General features: G+C 39.0%; 1 protein-coding gene across 1 annotated transcript in view; it reads right to left on the reverse strand.

The window, feature by feature from the left end:
- Positions 1–326: 326 nt before the first annotated feature.
- BBS8 (tetratricopeptide repeat protein 8) overlaps positions 327–7,281 on the reverse strand; it is a 107,665-nt gene continuing 100,710 nt past the window's right edge. Inside the window, exon 9 of the mRNA XM_081765171.1 lies at positions 327–722. The gene's annotated coding sequence lies outside the window, so the exon portion shown is untranslated. The remainder of the gene's footprint in view (positions 723–7,281) is intronic.

Below are 7,281 nucleotides of genomic sequence, written 5' to 3' on the forward strand. Positions count from 1 at the left end.
GGAGGACCGTGGAGCATGGGAGCTTCTCAGCTGCTGCAAGTGACCTGCCAATAATGGCAGAATACCTATGATGATGATGACGTACATTTTTTTTCTCAGTGCACTGTAGCTATAGACATACGCTTCTAAGCTATAGGTGTTGTTCAAAATTTCTTTGGCGGTGGACTGTCATGATATTTCCACTGCACAGACTACTGCTTCGTCGTCAGTTCATGGTAATGGATCCAGGTCTCATTACCAGTCACAAGCCTAAATATGAAATCTTTGGGATCATGATCATGGCTTTGCAAAATTTGCCTGCACGCGTCCAAATGATATTGCTTTTGCTCTGCGGACAAGAGTTTTGGAATACATCTTGCATTGACCTGCCTCAATTATAAGTGGTTGTGTACGGTGCGATGCACGGTGTTTCTAGTTAGTCCTGTATGCCAGTCTCCATGTCAGAGAATGTGATGCATTTGTTCTCTTGAAGGTCCTCTCTACCACGGTGATGATATCTGGTGTTGTCACTATCACTGCCACAAATTGCCTATGGATTTCAGCAGCGGCCACAGAAACCACGACGTCCAGCGCTGTCCTGCATAATTACTTTCCATGTTGTCCGTTAGTAATGAGCTGCATAGGGTGCTGTTGCCGTCATTGTTACCAATGAAGCTCCCAATCGGTAGATGAAGGTCTTAGGTACCTGTGACTGCCTTCTCAACTTCAATAGTCCACTGCACCTGGAACGAGAAAAGAAAGCGTAAATGATTATAGTACACCCCTCGTCTTTCAACGTTTTCAAAAATTTTTCACTTGAAGGGGAAAACGGACCTTTTTATAATATTTTCATTTATTTAATCAGAAAGTGCTGAATGTGAGGATTATTCACTTTAGTTGAAAGTTTGAAATTTGGCATATACACTGAGAAAAATCCGTTATCCGGACAGCGGTATGTTGTACAAATATATGGAATCCTTACGTTTAGTACGGAAATCTGTATGGAGCATACGTTATCCATATACTACATAATTACTGCCTTTTTCTCACTTAGATATTACATCATGTTGCTGAAGGATGTCTGACATCGAACAAACTTCCGTATATTACATATGTATACGTATATTATATACGTCAGCTATATATTTCATACATCCATCTGTATGTGAGATTCTGACCGCCCATGGACAGTTCTTTCTTTCATCATGAGTGACGTCATTGAACAAAGAACAACTGTCGTTTTCTTGCGGGTCGGTTTATGCATATCGTGTCACGGCGTGGGAGGTCGTAACACCCTTCATTCTATATCTTCTACTTTATACTTTTAATACTTTACTACGTAACACGATCTTATTAATTTATTATACGCTTCATATATTTACTAACTATCCAACGATATTTGTTGCCTCGGGCATTAAATTGGTGAAGAAGAAGAAGAAGAAGAAGAAGAGTCATTTACTGAACTAGGTTTGTTTACAGCTAAAAAGAACAAAGGAAGGAAACAAAAGCCTGAGTAAGTACAATAGTTAACTATAACATTAATTAAATATTCCTTTAATTACCGATTACTTTAGTATAACTCTCTTTAAGCTTAATAAATCACTAACATGTTAACGTGACTTCTGGTTGCAACTCTTCCTATTTTAACCCGTTAGTTAAGAAGAAAGAATGGGCGAATCTGAATTTTGAGAATTCTTTGAACATTGGCGCTTATAAACTTTTTCTACATTTCAAGGTGCACAAAGTAAATGTTGTGTTTATTTATTTCTTTTTAGACGGTCCCTTCCTCGGAGGAGAATTACTATAACATAGAGTAAATCTCATAACTTCATAACATGTTTGCTTAGAAACCGTTTTCAGCGCGAATATCGTCTTCGTGTAGTCTAAAAGACTGTTAGCCATTTTTGCTAGAATATTTTCACATAAAGCTTTTTGTTTAACGTCCTGCGATTATCCACCAAGGTGATGATGAGATAGGTGATAATGGTTGCAAAAAGAAAGTGGGGTGGAACGGAAGAATCTTAAGAGTAATCACGCACACAGTGTTTGCCCACCAAAAGCTCACTTGACAGTAGCTGGAATCGACCCATGGACCCAAGGCGTCAGAGGTGAGAACTCTACCGGGTCCAAGATTTGTTTCGTGAAACACTGTGAAGGGAGGGAATCAATTTGTAAAAATAGTCGAGTAGCACAGAGAGTTAAGGCACCAAATGTGATGGGGCGGAAATTATTATCAGTCAACTTTACTTAGTTTTACTATGCATGCAAATTTACTAGCTTATCTGACCTACTTGTAAGCGCGTAACATTCCAGTTTTTGACGTTTCAAATCTGAAAATATTATGTTGATAGGTTTTCGTGATAAATACTTTCAATATAGAAAAGTAATTCACGTGAAATATATTTACGACGTTAGACGGTCTGTTACTTACAACTCATGGTTTATAAAAGGTATAAATAATACAATGTATATATGTACTGTATGCTGTACACTTATAACATGAAAAAAAGTTTGCAATTTTATTAATAGAGGCCATGATGGGTTAGTGGTAAGGCCTTTACCTCTGACACATGGGGTCCTTGGTTCGATCCCAACTCGCGCCAAGTGAGCTTTGTGGTGGACAAATGTCGTGTGCATGTTTTTTCTCGGGGTTCTCCCGTTTCCACCCACTTTCTTCATTCCACCATTTCACTCATCTCTCATCATCACTGTCTCCTTTAGCCTAGCCAGCATAAACGTGGGATGTAAAACTTAGAGATTTCATTTCATTTCATTTTTGAAGTAGTGACTTCGACTTTATTCAGCGGGGGTGGGGCCGGTGGCTCAGTGGTAGAGTGTTCACCTCCGGTGCTTGGGGACCCTGGTTCGATCTCAGCTCGCGTCGAGTGGACTTTGTGGTGGACAAACACCGTGCTCTTGGTTTCTCTCGGGGGTTCTCCCGTTTCCTCCCACTTTCTTCATTCCACCATTTCACTCATTTCTCATTATTGCCGTCTCCTTTAGCCTAACCGGCATATCCCTGGGGCGTTAAACTTAAAGATTTCATTTCATTTCATTTTATTCAGCGGAAAGTCAAAGTTTGGTTTGGAAAAAATCATCGAAATTTATTTTATTTCTTCGGAAAATTCGATTACGTCATTTACGTGTTTTAGTTCTTCTAATGTCCTTTTAACACGCAACCACCGAGTTATGTCACTGCTTGTGAAGTATTGCTTAAATTGGAGCTTTTGTACGGGGCAACTGTAGTTGCTTCCTCTAAAACAGTCGCCGCCACCGTTAGCTTTAGAACAACTGTCTCGAGCAACTCTTCGTACCCGGCAGTCGTGAAGAAGCATTGTGTTAAATGGAAGGATTCGTACGGGGACACGGCAGTTGACGCCACCGTACAAGCTTCCAATGTACCTTTTTAAAAAAAAAAAAAAAAATCTTAGTTGGAGTACTGATCACAGGCGAAAAAAGCGGAATTGTTTATCACTTTATTTTACGTCACATACTGGAGTTCTCCGATGTCTTAAAACAACTATAGACTATTCCTATATTCTATATATATTACAATGCAGTATCATCCCTGTGATGAACGCATAAGATACCAGGATTACATTGTTGCCTTCTTTATATTTATACCATCTTCCAAATTACGTTTATAATACTGATCTTTCTGTAATACAACGTGCCCATGGAAGCTAACTAGTCGTCTATTACGTTTTGTTTTATGTATATGAAGCATACATATTAATCATCCGATTTGCAGCCACCTCTAAAGCATTTCTGGATGTATGTTATTATTATTATTGAGTTGAGTTGATTTTGAGTTTAACGTCCCTTTAAGCAGCGAGGCTATATGAGACGGGACCTACTGATTAATGTGGAATTCGAACCACATGAACTCCTGCCAAGAATCGAATCCGGGTCTCTCATGCCAAAGGCGCGTACGCTAACCGCTTAACCACGAAGAAACTCATTATTATTATTATTATTATTATTATTATTATTATTATTATTATTATTATTATTATTATTATTATTATTATTATTATTCAACCACTAAAGAAAGAAGCAAAGGAGGAAAATATATTGTTGACCAAACCAAACATACATCGATGGGATTCAGGAGCGTCATTTCAGATTTTGCTTGGGGGGGGGGGGCAAGACCTCTTGATATAAGTAAAATTTTGCGTTTTCTTACTGATTTAATACTATTCTATTGATAAAATCTATATAAATCTCAATCTCAGGGGCGCAATTGCCCCTCCCTGCCCTCTCTAAATGACACCCCTGATGGGATTCCTCATGGCCAAGTAGTTAGAACTTCGCTGCCTATGCAGAACAGGTTTGATTCTCGATGGTAGGTACTGTGGTTTGAGAAATGAAATGAATTGAAATGAAATTTTCAGTTTAACGTCCCATACTTATGTCCGCTAGGGTAAGGGAGACGATGATCAAAGTAAGTGAATGATGATGGAAGAATTGATGGAATGAGAATGTTGGAGGGAAAGGAGTACCCCGAGAAAATCCACGCACACGATGTTGCCCACCCCAAACTTACTTGGTCGAGGATCGAACAAGGGACCTCACGCCACAGAGACAAGGATCTACCACTGAGCCACCGTGCTCTCTAATGTGGTTTGAATGAAAGCTACGGATCTACGTCTAATATAGCCTAGTAGCCTCGCTGCTGTATCTTTGAAAATGAAATGAAATCTTTAAGTTTAACGTCCCACGGTTATGCCGGTTAGGCTAAAGGAGACGGTGATAATGAGAAATGAGTGAAATGGTGGAATGAAGAAAGTGGGAGGAAACGGGAGAACCCCGAGAAAACCCACGAGCACGGTGTTTGTCCACCACAAAGTCCACACGGCGCGAGCTGGGATCGAACCAGGGACCCCAAGCACCGGAGGTGAACGCTCTACCAATGAGACACCGCGCCGCCTGCTGTATCTTTCCATGTATATCTTGTGTACTAACAACCCAGTCCCACTACAGAAAAAATACGTGGGTATTGAAAGGTTTAAAAAACAACAGAGAAAACAAGTAATATATCAGTGTCTGCTATCAGTTGCTTGACGTAAAAAGCATTTTTTTTTTTATTTCCATTGCCCAATAGTAAAATTGCCCGTAGGGGTTACTAACTGGTGGATCCTTTTCATTGGTAGCATTAGCGGGCGGGTTGTCATTATTTTTGTAATACCCAGAATTCAGTAGCATAGAAGCGACTTAGCTTCGTCTTGGCTTGACATTTGATGTGCAAAATTAGTATAAGAAGGAGAGTGGAAGCATTTTTGATCGTGGTCACTCACCTAGGATTTCAAGTAAGTTGGTTTTCCTGCACTAGAAGATCTACTATTTTACATTTCAATTAGTTTTGTTTTACTTTCACCTCAGTGCTGCGAGATTCCGTAAGCTCGTTTGTTTTTTATTTACGTAAATGTATGAAGGTATGTTTATAGAAGTAGCAGTTTGTGTAGACTACGTTAATCTTTCTTTTCTTTTCTTTTTTTTTTTTTTTTTTTAAGTTTAATGTCCCACGATTATGCACTGGGGCTGAGGGAGACTGATTATGAAATGAATGATTATGTTGGAATAACGAAAGTGGGAGGAAACGAGAGAACTCTGTGGAAAAAAGGGCCATGGTGTTTGTTCATCACAAAGCACTTGGGAACAGTGTAGACCTATTTATTCCGTTAAGCCCCAATAGCTCTTCAACTTTGACAGTAATTACGGGGAAGGTTCTAGAATGCTGGTGCGCATATATAAGTAAAGAGAGTTGGTACCCAGGGTGGTTACTTTCTTCATCAAAGCTCAATATTCAATTCACATACTAATGCCAAGTGAGCGATAGCGAGTCAAGATTACTTAGTAGTCAGGGTGATTATTTTATTACGATTGAGTGGTTCTATTAAAAAGGAAAAAAAAAAAAAACTGGCATAATTACGTATAAATATATTTTGGTTAGGTTTGCTTAATTTTCGTTCACTGGTAAGAGTGCACTTTGAGCAGAACAAGTGATTTTGGGTATCTTTTAGTTTCTCCCCCAATCCTGCAAATATAAGATCTCCAGTGTTACTTACTAAGGGAAATATAACTGAGCGAGTGACAGCAAGCGAACGGGGTTAGACACCCCGCAGGGCTCGGTTTAGTATTGGTTCCTATGAATGTTCTGTTTAAAGTGCATTTTTACCGGTTCACTTACATAGTAGGTCTGGACCGACGGAGTTTATGGTACTTAACCTTGGAACAAGGATTGAACAGGGAGTAATTCCTCACGTCAGAAGTGACCACACTACCACTGAGCCACCGTGGTCCGAGCTCTCATTTCATAACTTAAATATCATACAATATTGACTGTTGGATTAAGTCATTTGAAATCTTGGAGCATTTTGAAATTACTCAAAGGTGTATATAGGTTGCATAAAATATTTTTTCTTTACGTAAGTAATCGAAAAAAATGTCCTATGTTGGTTGAGGAACGTATCTTCACATAGAGTAGTATAACACGGTCATGTCCGTAGCTAGGATGTAGGCCAGGAGAGAGGGCTTGAGAACCCTTTTTGACCATCTTCAGGCCTTCTTGAAACTTTCAGCTTATTGGTATGTATATATGAAAGTAAAATGAGCTCAAATTAGCTTCCACAAAAAATTAACTCATTCCCTTGCCTTAGTAGTTTGAAATATTAGAAATTAGTAATATAATTTTGAATAGTTAGTGATATGCGATGGTTCTAGCTTATGACGAACTGGTTCCTTGAAATCTCTGGTTAGTTCATATTTGGTCTAGAAAACATAATTTTCAAAATTAAAACATGTTTTCATTGTTTTGGATACATAAATTTGGAATTTAGGTATACATTCCTCCCCTCCCACCTGCGTTAACTTGATATGGAGAGTTGGCGTGTTTGCTATTTGTATTTGTCTTGGCACTTGATTTGGTTACTAAACCATAGTTGAAAGCCATGGGTATGCACGCAAGCCGCCACGAGAGTCTGCAACGGACGTTAAAGCAAATGCCTGACATGGGTTCGAATGCCAGGCAGTTTAATTTCACCTTTCACAGTGAGACTATTGTAGGATTGGACTGGGTTCATATTCTGTGCTTGGTAAAAACGTAAAACAACTGAATTTTAACTTGGACAGATGCTATAGATGTTATGAGACAGAGCATGTTATATATCGATAAGTAATAGTAAAGATATAATGTGGTTACTAACAGCAACGTGAAGACCACATAGTAGTTGGTAACTGTATTTTCATTGTTTTACGAGTGGTGGTTCACGGTATGATAACCAGATTTGATCAATCAAGTAC

This window comes from Thermobia domestica, chromosome 7 (genome assembly GCF_964235325.1).
Source record: "Thermobia domestica chromosome 7, izTheDome1.hap1.1, whole genome shotgun sequence".
Classification (NCBI taxonomy): Eukaryota; Metazoa; Arthropoda; class Insecta; order Zygentoma; family Lepismatidae; genus Thermobia; species Thermobia domestica.